Here is a 7,068-nt window from a genome sequence, read left to right as displayed (position 1 = left end):
CTGTAGATGCTGCCGTTATCTGAGTTAATGTAAACATACGACGAGGCAGAAACGTCCTGCACTTTAGAGTCCAGTATAGAGTAAGAGATTTTAGCATTTTCACCAAAATCCAGGTCAGAGGCTGAAACTGAGTACAGTATAGATCCTGGTACCCCATTCTCTTTTAAATATACATTATAGGAGGGCTGAGTGAATACAGGAGGGTTATCATTCACATCAGTGATGCTGACTGGTATCGTTTTCTTACTGGACAGAGGAGGAGAGCCTGAATCAGTGGCAGTTATCTCAATGTTATACTCTGAGAAACTCTCTCGGTCTAAAGGACCATTTGTAACTAGTGCGTAATTATTAGAAAAAGATGCTTTCAAAATAAAGGGTGACCCCTTTTGGAGTTTTAACGTCACTTTACCGTTATCACCGGAGTCAAGGTCTCGTGCTCTGATTAAAGCAACTACCGTGCCTCTCCGTGAGTCCTCCCGTACCGGAGTTGGTTTTGAAGTGAGAACTATTTCTGGGGCATTGTCATTAATGTCAATTACTACTACTTGCACACGACAGTGCCCCTCCATCTCAGGAACTCCTTTATCTTTCGCAGTAATATCTATTTCATGTATTGCATTGCTTTCATAATCTAACGGCCCAACAATGGAGATCTCACCTGTATCCGAATGTAAAAGAAAAATGGACAACAATGACTGCGGTGTGTGATCAGCAAATACATATTCAATCTCTCCATTAACACCCTCATCTGCGTCTGTTGCTTCAACTTTTACAAGTACAGAACCAGTGACAGTATTTTCATGCACAGTTACATTATATAACGGCCTTTTGAAAACAGGGACATTGTCGTTATTGTCGAGTACAGTAACGATGATTTTTGTGGTTCCAGTTTTGACAGGATTGCCTCCGTCTAAAGCCGTCAGTAGTAACTGGTGTACGCTTTGTTTCTCTCTGTCAAGTGATTTATCTAGTACTAGTTCCGGAACCTTTCGATTACCTGGCAACTCTTTAATCCTTAAACTAAAACACTCATCTTTACTCAGAGTATAAGATTTAACCGAATTACTACCAACGTCCAGATCCTGGGCTGTTTCCAAAGGGAAGCGTATGCCTGTGGCAGTGGATTCTGCTATCTTTAAAGATCGCTCCTCTGTTGAAAAAATCGGAGAATTGTCATTTATGTCTCTTATTTCTACTTCTATCCGGTGTAGTTGTAGCGGGTTCTCTGTTACAACCTGTAAAGGCAACACACAGCTGGCGCTTTGTCCGCATAAAGCCTCTCTGTCTATTCCGTCATTCACCACCAGCTCGCCCTTCCCCGCATCCACACTGAAATACTGCTCACCAGCCTCTGAGTCAACACGCAATTTACGTTCAAAAATGTCAGATAATCCAAAACCCAGATCTTTGGCTAGATTTCCTACCACAGAGCCCTGTTTCAGTTCCTCTGGGATGCTGTAACGAGTCTGTCCGTCTATTGTAGTCCATAAGAGAAAGAAATGATGCCACCAAAGCGCCTGCCATCTCCAGTCTCGGTATCCCATTCTCTTTGTCATCCCCGGTCCGTTAGAATATGTTATTTCCCATCGGGGTTTTCACCAACACAACCCAGCATTCAGAGCCATCAGCAGAATGGACATTCCAGTGTAAATAAATCCTCAAATAATTGGTAATCAAATATATATTCGGGACTCCTTCGAAAAAGCGTATCTCCTCTCCAGCACTGAGACTGTGAGGGTTACCGTGGTGAGAGTGAATGGGGGATGGAGTAGATCTCTTTGTACAGTTCTGTATGCTATTGGTTCACAGCATCCAGCTTTCCTATCCAATCACAGAGAGCTAACTCTGCCCACAAAGCTGCTGCACCTCCCGCCTCTCCCCAAGGTCGCAATGCATTTAGACAAATGTAACATCACCTCAGGGTTGGCACTATTCTTTCTGTAGAAAATTAAATAGGAATTCATCTTACGAAAAATATAAAGGTTATAAATCCCAATACCTAAATACATTGAACTACCTTTCAAATGATTGCTGTTAACTAATCATAAATATAATAATAACAGATTAAAACATTAACACTTGAATCTGGAAAATATATTTTACAAAATTCACATAAGTTTTCAAACAATACTGTGTAATGTACAAGCAATCAAAATGGTGAATAATAAATGGCGATAATTAGAAACGACCAGTTGCAGTTCCAACTTTAGTTAAATATAGTTTCAAAAGGAATTTCTAAATACATATTAATGTATTCGGTGTTTAAAGAGAACGACAGTATGTCACGTTGAAAAACAGCAAATAAATAAATAAATAAATAAATCAGTTTTCACATACAATATAAAGCTAATTTTTAACCAGTCACAGCAGATATCTTGTCATACACGCTGTGTGCTGTTTTATATACTGGAACAAATTAAAAAAAAATCTGAAATGTTAGACCGTCCATGGAATAGTGCATTTCATTAAAGTTCATTCCAAACAATTTGAGAAAATATTTCACATTAGTTCAGATTATTACGATTATTATTTCAGGCTATGAAAGAAATATATTGCCAATAGTGATTGAAAAACCTTATAGCAGGTCTATTATTTTCTGCTCACCTGCTGGCTCTCAAAGGTCCAGGTGCTGTCGGGTAAAGACGCATCCAGGACACTGATCACCTCCTTAAAGTCAGTGGTGCTGCTGGGCTTAATGAGTGTGAAATCACTGTACTCTGACATTGGAGACATGCAGGACCTGAAGGACTGACTCTGAGACAACATGTCTCCTCCCAGGACCTCCACGTACTTTATAGGTCCATCAGTGTTGAGCTGAATCTGCAGGTTTCTGTTGGGGTTCTTGTAATCATCACAGTCGGTCCGTCTCATGCAGCAGCTACCGCTGCTTCTGCTGCTCCTGATGCATTTAACCGCTAAGATGAGAAAAGTCAACAGAGACAGCACGGACACCGAGGCCAGAGACAGAATCAAATAAAGGGTGATTCTCCCAGTTTTCTTGCTGGGCTCGGCCACTTTCTGTCGGAGGTCTAAGATGGGCTCATGGAGACCGTCCTCCAGAAGGATGGACACCGTGACGGTGGAGGACTGGACCGGTTCCCCGTCGTCCCTGATCTCTATAAGCAGCCTCTGAGAGGAGTCGTCCTGCTCGGACACAGCGCGTTTAGTCCTCACCTCCCCTGTGTACAGATTGACAGTGAACAGAGAGGCGTCTGTGGCCTCCGCCAGTTTGTAGGAGATCCAGGCGTTATGGCCCGAGTCAGCGTCCACGGCCGTCACCTTAGTAACCAGGTGACCCGCTTTAGCGGAGCGGGGCATCCTCTGATGAGAGAGGGAGCCCATGGCAGCGGAGGAGGGGTAAATAACAGCGGGGGCGTTGTCGTTCTGGTCCAGGATAAAAACATGGACAGTGGCGTTGCTGCTGAGAGACGGAGAGCCCTGATCCTTTGCCTGAACCTGAATCTGAAACACCTTCAGTTTCTCATAGTCAAACGAGTGCATACTGTAGATGCTGCCGTTATCTGAGTTAATGTAAACATACGACGAGGCAGAAACGTCCTGCACTTTAGAGTCCAGTATAGAGTAAGAGATTTTAGCATTTTCACCAAAATCCAGGTCAGAGGCTGATACTGAGTACAGTATAGATCCTGGTACCCCATTCTCTTTTAAATATACATTATAGGAGGGCTGAGTGAATACAGGAGGGTTGTCATTCACATCAGTAATGCTGACTGGTATAGTTTTCTTACTGGAAAGAGGAGGAGAGCCTGAATCAGTGGCTGTTATTTCAATATAATATTCGGAAACATTTTCTCTATCTAAAATGCCTCTGGTAACCAGTGCGTAATTTTGTGAGAACGATGGTTTCAGGGCAAATTGCGATTTCTTAGGGAGCTGTAATGTCACTTTACCGTTATCACCGGAGTCTAGGTCTCGGGCACTGAGTAAAGCTACCACGGTGCCATTAGGGGAGTCTTCTCGCACTGGCTTTGGATGAGACGTGAGTATTATTTCTGGGGCATTATCGTTAACATCTAAAACGTCAACATGCACAGTACAGTGCCCTTCCATTCTCGGACTGCCTTTGTCTTTCGCACTTATGTCTATTTCATAATTTGAAGTTGATTCAAAATCTAGTTTTCCTTTAAGAAATATAGTTCCCGATAACTGATCAATATTAAAAACAGAGAGAACAACATCTGATGTGTGCGCTCCAAATGAGTACTCTATTTCTCCGTTTTGACCATCGTCCATATCTGTTGCTTTTGTTTGTACAATCATTGCACCTTCTGCAGTATTTTCATTAATTGATACTTTATACAAGTTTTTCTCAAAAGCTGGAACGTTGTCGTTGATGTCAAGGACTTTGATAGATACTTGAGAGGTTCCTGATCTCACTGGGTTGCCTCCATCTACGGCGGTCAACAAAAGCTTATGAACAGCCTTTTTCTCTCTATCTAAAACCTTTGCTAAAATCAACTCAGGGACTTTCCTTCCACCGGCAACTTCTTTAACTCTAATATTAAAACATTCATCTTTACTGAGAGTGTATGACTTCAGTGAATTACTGCCCACATCTGGGTCTATGGCGCTTTCTAAAGGGAATCGAACACCCACAACTGTCGATTCTGCAATCTCCAATGTGATATCATTTGATGGGAATCTGGGTGAATTATCATTAATGTCTTGTATTTCAACTTCAACACGAAAAAGTTGTAATGGATCTTCAATTACAACCTGCAAAGGCAACACACAGCTGGCGCTTTGTCCACATAAAGCCTCTCTGTCTATTCTGTCATTCACCACCAGCTCGCCCTTCCCCGCATCCACACTGAAATACTGCTCACCAGCCTCAGAGGCGACTCGCAGTTTACGGTCAAAGATCTCAGATAGTCCCAAACCCAGATCTTTGGCTAGATTTCCTACCACAGAGCCCTGTTTTAGTTCCTCTGGGATGCTGTAACGAGTCTGTCCGTGTATTGTAGTCCATAAGAGAAAGAAATGATGCCACCAAAGCGCCTGCCACCTCCAGTCTCGATATCCTATTCTCTTTGTCATCCTTGGTCCGCTATAACACATTAATTCCAATCGACATTGTGTATAGAAAAATCATGAAATCCATCATTGCAGGTAATATTCCCATTGAACATTTATCACAAATTACTGAGCACGGATGTAAACCGAAATATAAAATTTTCATATTGTAAAAAACGAGCTCATTGCTGTCTCTCCTCTTGCTCTTTGCGGTCTTGTTACAGCGCATAGACTGCATGGGGGCAGGGAGTAGATTGCTTTGTACAGTCTTGAATCCTATTGGTGCACAGCATTTATTTCAACCATCCAATGAGAGGGGAACCGATCGAGACTCTTAAAGACGCAGCATCTATTGTGCTTGTGCCCCTTCCCTTTAACCAAAGGCAATTATTACCAGGAAATAGGGACGTCAAAGAATGCAAAGAAAAGACAGATAGGAAATAGACCCGGATAAAGTTACGTCAGATGTAAAAAAAAAAATAAAATAAAAAAAATCACAATCTCCACAGTAGAATGTTTTTTTTTTTTTTTTTTTACATTTTTTTGGGAACGACATTTTTTTTTTGAAAAGATAATCAAGTATAGAAGCAAAGCTCACACGCTCACACAGGTAAATCACAAGCCTGTATAGTGTAAGCATCCCTGTATCCCACTAAGAGTCACTGTCCACGGTCGTGGTGCTGAACTATTCAGGAAAGGCTATGGAAATGTGTGAGACTGTATTAACAGATGTCTTGAACACAGTTGTTTCAAATGTTTCCGAACACAGTCTTGCCAAATATGATTTTAAGAATTTAACCAAACATTGATAGATAGATAGATAGATAAATAGATAGATAGATAGATAAATAGATAGATAGATAGATAGATAGATAGATAGATAGATAGATAGATAGATAGATAGATAGATAGATAGATATGTTGGGACTCAATCATTCAATAGACCAAATGTTTCTTTGCTCCACTGGACAAAGGAATTCACACTCCACAGTTCCTCACCGTTCACACCTGGGGATGACCCTTCCCCCCACGGACCTTACTGGCCAGCCATGGTCAGCGTGTGACATGTGACCCCCAAGGGTGTCACCAAACAAAACCAGTCTTCTAGACCCCTTCTCACTCTTCTTCCCTTCTTGGCTTGCTCTGGAGAACAGCTCCAGCCCTCTTCTCTCGGTTCTTAAAAGGGCAACAAGGCCCCAGCCCAGGTCAGCTCTGTTACCTGAGAAACTAGCTCTCTTGCCGGCCTGCTAACAGCAGCCTGCAAACACTCTTCTCCTCCACAGCAGCGACCTGCTTCGGATTAACTGTGAGTGAACCAAATCCTCTTCAGAATCAGCAGCTACAATACAAGGCCAGCTGATTTTCCAAGCAACAGGAGTCGTAGCAAAGTTAGCATGGAACAGCTAACTCTGTGAGGAGAACAAGGGAGATAACAGCAAGCAACACAGCCAGACAGGACTTTACTCCACCAGGAAGCCTCCCAACTCACTGGACTTTACAAAACACTGGAAAGGACCTCTTTGCTTGTTCCAAGGATTGGGTAACGTTAACGGACTGGGCCTAACCTCTCCCAGCACAGCATAGCACGGCATAGCTAATCAGCAGAAGTCTTAACTTGTTAATGTAATTGTTGATTGATGTCTTGTTGTTGCAATGTTTGCTTAGGTTGTGGTCAGTCATACAGTTAATCGAGTACTCGTATGTTCACACATAGCAGTACGTCTCAGTCCTAGAACCTGCATGAAGCTAACCTTCCCCCTCTAACCTGGTACCTTTAGATTACATGAGCTAGGCTAACAAAGAAACTCACTGCTCCCCTCTCACACACACTAGGTGGTCTCAGCGGCCATTTTAGTAGTTTCTTTGTTTACCGCCATCTTTGTAGTCTTCTTTGTTCAGGTCATGTGGTCACAGTGACCACTTTGAGTCGGCCATCTTGCCTTTGTCTGTGTCCCCACAGACACAGACACACACACACACACACACACACACACCTGTATATGCTAGATTAGACATTGTACTTTACTCTGCTCC

The 7,068-nt window shown here is 42.5% G+C and overlaps 3 pseudogenes; all 3 read right to left on the bottom strand.

Moving 5' to 3' along the window:
- Positions 1 to 2: 2 nt before the first annotated feature.
- Positions 3 to 1,699, bottom strand: LOC147818529 (protocadherin gamma-C5 pseudogene; annotated as a pseudogene).
- Positions 1,700 to 2,589: 890 nt separating this feature from the next.
- LOC111662804 (protocadherin gamma-C5 pseudogene) lies at positions 2,590 to 5,441 on the bottom strand (annotated as a pseudogene).
- A 245-nt stretch (positions 5,442 to 5,686) lies between these two features.
- Positions 5,687 to 7,068, bottom strand: part of LOC147818528 (protocadherin gamma-C5 pseudogene) — a 2,365-nt pseudogene continuing 983 nt past the window's right edge.

Source organism: Seriola lalandi, unplaced genomic scaffold, assembly GCF_002814215.2.
Source record: "Seriola lalandi dorsalis isolate HSWRI2012SDOR001 ecotype SW California unplaced genomic scaffold, Sedor1 jcf7180002054569, whole genome shotgun sequence".
In the NCBI taxonomy this organism is placed as follows: domain Eukaryota; kingdom Metazoa; phylum Chordata; class Actinopteri; order Carangiformes; family Carangidae; genus Seriola; species Seriola lalandi.
The sequence above is the reverse complement of the archived record's forward strand: the minus strand, read 5'-3'. Positions and strand labels throughout refer to the sequence as shown.